Source organism: Leptonychotes weddellii, chromosome 14 (assembly GCF_054177405.1).
Source record: "Leptonychotes weddellii isolate Sample4059 chromosome 14, ASM5417740v2, whole genome shotgun sequence".
NCBI classification, from domain to species: domain Eukaryota; kingdom Metazoa; phylum Chordata; class Mammalia; order Carnivora; family Phocidae; genus Leptonychotes; species Leptonychotes weddellii.
Genome location: NC_138382.1, coordinates 30,534,285 through 30,538,689, shown reverse-complemented (window position 1 = coordinate 30,538,689; position 4,405 = coordinate 30,534,285). Strand labels below are relative to the sequence as shown.

At 35.1% G+C, this 4,405-nt stretch overlaps 1 pseudogene; it reads left to right on the top strand.

Annotated features, from left to right (window-relative positions):
- The first annotated feature begins 2,279 nt into the window (after window positions 1–2,279).
- The window catches only part of LOC102740525 (proteasome subunit alpha type-7 pseudogene), an 11,356-nt pseudogene continuing 9,230 nt past the window's right edge, over window positions 2,280–4,405 (top strand).

The following is a 4,405-nucleotide window of genomic DNA, read 5'->3' as shown; positions in this document are numbered from 1 at the left end:
TTCTTACTATGCCTCCACTATGATACAAAACTATAATTGGAACTTACTTCTGTTTTAAAAAAATTACCTCATTTTAATAAGGAGGATATTTTGTTTCTTTTCCATCATATTTGCAGGTAGTTGACACAGTTACATTCAATGTTTTTATCATTTCTTTATGATAGAAATGTTATGTTAGAAATCATTTTCTCTTAAATCACATTTAAATTTTGTTCCAATGTTTTTAAAACAATTTGAGACTTACCTTTTTTTTTTTTTAATGATCCTCATTGGTTCTTTTTTTTTTTTTTTAAGATTTTATTTATTTATTTATTTGAGAGAGAGAGAGAGAGAGAGAAACAGCATGAGAGGGGATAGGGTCAGAGGGAGAAGCAGGCTCCCCGCCGAGCCGGGAGCCTGATGTGGGACTCGATCCCAGGACTCCGGGATCATGACCTGAGCCGAAGGCAGTCACTTAACCAACTGAGCCACCCAGGCGCCCGATCCTCATTGGTTCTTAATTTCATAATCCTTGTCACTAAAACTTTGCCTTTCAAAGCTCAAAGTCAAATGTATTCTAGTCTCTTAAGGCACAGACAGGTTAAATAACTTCTTTAAGGACACACACCCCAACAGGTGGATGACAGTCTGGCTGTTCTGCATCTTCTCTGGTATCCAGTGCTACTGATGATATCTGATGTCAGCGCAACTATTTCTTTTTAGGCAAACGAATCTTTGATTCTGGAAACTTTAAGAATTCTATCTATACTTTTGATATAAGGAAGTTCCACAAGACTCTTTCTAGGTGTGGACATTCTTCCATTCTGCTTCATACTCAATAGGCACATAATTCTATAAATAAATCTATTCACTTCTCAAAAGTTTGTATTATTATTTTTTATATATAATTGCTCTGCTTGTCTCCCTCTTGTGCCACCATTTTCTCTATTCTTCTTTCTTTTTAATAGAAATTTTGTTACTTGAATATAGGGTATTCTGGATTGATCCCCTCTATCTGTTATTTTTCTGATTATTCTCACCACTTCATCTTTTTTTCTGTTCTCTACACTGGAAATTTATTTTAAATTTATGTGCCAGAATTATTTTTATTCTATCCCTGAAAAATACATTTCTTTAAAAATTCTAAGATATGTTTTTGCATTTCCTTAAAAGATGATTCAATTTCTTAAGAGACCAGATAGCATTTTTTATCCTGGGTTCCTATGTAATACTTAAGATTTCTCTATGAGCACAGGGATGAGAAACTAATATGGAACTCTATTCCATATGTACGGAACAAATTATTTAAACTCATTATTAAATTACAGCCTACTCCAGCTGTCTATGCTATCTGATTTAGGTCTTAATCACTCTCAGGGATCTGCCAGTAAGAAAAGACCAACCTTTGAAGCTGCCTTATTAAGTATATATTTTAGTTGCAATGTTTTCTATTTTGGCTTATCCCTTTTCCTTTTCTCTCTCTCATACTTTGTTCTTAAGAATGTATCTGTTGCTGGTCCACAATAACCCAAGTCACTTTCAGTTATCAGTTCTGTTATATGTTTATTCCTCTTTGCATGTAATTAACATAATTTCAATGAGACATTTTGGAAGGGAGGAAATGTAAAGATATACAGTTTTCATTTTTTAAGTTATAAATCTGATGCCTGAAAAAAAATTTTGTTATAAAGGCTATATTTTAAAATTAATTTGAAAGTTATAAAACCCTATGGCTTCTAGTTATGAGGAAGTATTTGATTCATGAATATTATTAATTGAAACCCAAAGTTTTAATACTATGTCCTTGATCTCTTTTTCCTGTAAGATCTAGCAAATATATGACAGCTCTTATTCCCTTTCATAAAATGTCTGTTCTCCCCACTCCTTTTTTCTACTATAACTGTTAGAAAATAAGTGTGTCTTCTGTACTTGTTTTTTGTGACAAGTTCACTGTCCTAGAGTTCTCTGTTATATTTTTTCATCTTTCATTTCCATGGTGAGCTATATATGCTCCCTCAAGCCGTCTTTCCTTCTCTTTTTCATTGATATCCTTGTGATTGAAATATTATCATCCACCTCCAGGGCACTCAAGAGCCGTCACAGTTCTCATTCATCTTGAAACTCCAATAATTGAAGTCCTTTACCTGCTCATATCTTTCTGTTATATGTAAGATTTGTCTGTTGCAAGAAATTTCCATTTTGTTTCGAGATTACAGATAAGAGCTGAAGTGTATACTACATTGAAGAATAAGCTCTCCTCCCAAGATTCTAAAAATTCCTTTTCTCAACAACTGACGAGCATGCCCTTCAGATTACAGAAGGTGAAAAGCAGATCATCATGAATAAATAATTTGTCTAGTCTGCCTCCAATAGAAAAGATGATACAAAATTGTAATTGAAGTTTCCATAATGTGTTCAATAGATATTATTTTAAGCACAGGAGTGTAAACTTCTGAAAAAGGGAATGAGAAGGCCCCTGGGTGGCTCAGTCGTTAAACGTCTGCCTTTGGCTCAGGTCATGATCCTGGGGTCCTGGGATCGAGCCCTGCATCGGGTTCCCTGCTCTGCTGGAAGCCTGCTTCTCCCTCTCCCACTCCCCCTGCTTGTGTTCCCTCTCTCACTGTCTCTCTCTCTGTCAAATAAATAAATAAAATCTTAAAAAAAAAAAGGAATGAGAAATCCTTAGAGACACTTAATGCATTTATCAAATTTTTTTCTTCCTACATTTTCCAGAGAATCCTAAGCTATATTGTTATTTTCTGTCTGAATTTCTTATCTCTCTAAATCATTCTTTTACCACTCCTCCCTTTTGTACTTGTCCTCACACAGAGAACTGGGAGAATCCCAGACTGGGAATCTCATGTCCTTTGGGGAAACATCTGACATATTGTACATTCTTTTAAAACTTTCTAGGGTCAATTCATTTTGACTTAGTAGTATTAGTTACTGTGGGACATACTAGCAATAGGAGTGGCTGCTCCTGATATGAGAATAATCTCTTTTTTTTGACCCTTCTCTTCTCAGGAAGGTGTTGAGAATTGATTAGTATCCCTTCTCAGATGTAAAATGTTTTGAACAAGAGTTCAATCCTCTGGCAAAGATAAGTGAAGTTTCCTTTGGAGGTAAGGAAGTAAGAAAAAAAAAGTTAAATATTTTCTTTATGCCACCATGTTAGAACTTTTAAAAAAGTTTATGTCACAACTTGTAATTGATATTCTATAGACAGACTACCTCTTAAGGGATTCTCTAGTGAAATAACAAATTGTATGATAATTGTCTGCATCACTGGATTTTCTTAAAGATAAAGAGTTTGTAATAAACATTCTAGCAACTGAAAAATGGTGATCAGAAATGTCACAGAAACTTGGAACACTGACATTTTTATGGAGTAACTACTCCCCATTCAAGAACATTTACTATTAAGTTTATCTCTATTCTGCTGAGTGAGGTAGAAATGCTATTGGATGCAGAGAATGGAGGCTCATAGTGAAACTCCTTCATACTGACAGTGTTTGTGGAAAATGACTGCTAATAATATATCAGGTAGTGCAATGATGCAAAATTAATTGCTTCACTTAACAGACTTCGAGAATCCTTCTGATCAGATTTCACTGATTCTTTAAAACAAGGCAGAGATTCATTCAAAAGGTCAGAGCAATTTAAGAGTCTAAAAAAAAAAAAAAAAGCCCCTCTCTCTTCCAGTGTACCCTGCACACAAGCTTTCTTACATTAGCAGTTCAGAGGCTGTGCTTCGAGCATAAGGAAATTGTTGGGATTCAGAGTGTGACATTGAGAAAGTACAGAGGGTTTTATCAAATGAAAATTTATGAAATGAAAATTTAAAGTGTTAATATCTATCTTTACAAACTTAGGATAACCATAAACTTTGATAATATTTATTCAACATGTACTACAGAACCTTCTATTAGCATGTATTTATTTTTTTAAAGATTTTACTTATTTATTTGACAGAGAGAGACAGTGAGAGACAGAACACAAGCAGGGAAGAGCTGGAGAAAGAGAAGCAGGCTCCCTGCTGAGCAGGGAGCCCAATGTGGGGCTCAATCCCCAGGGGATCATGACCTGAGCCAAAGGCAGACGCTTGATGACTCAGCCACCCAGGCACCCCTATTAGCATGTATTTAAACTGTAGACTCATGTCTAATTAAATAAACAAATTTTTAACTGTCCTACAGTCCATATCCATTGAATACATTATATCCCATGTTTCCCTGACCCCAGCCTCCCCAGAAAAGTTAAGAGAGCAGATCTTTTTTTTTTTTTTTGCTATATATTTTTTTTTATTCTTATGTTAATCCCCATACATTACATCATTAGTTCTAGATGAAGTGTTCCATGATTCATTGTTTGTGCACAACACCCAGTGCTCCATGCAGAACGTGCCCTCCTCAATACCCACCACCAC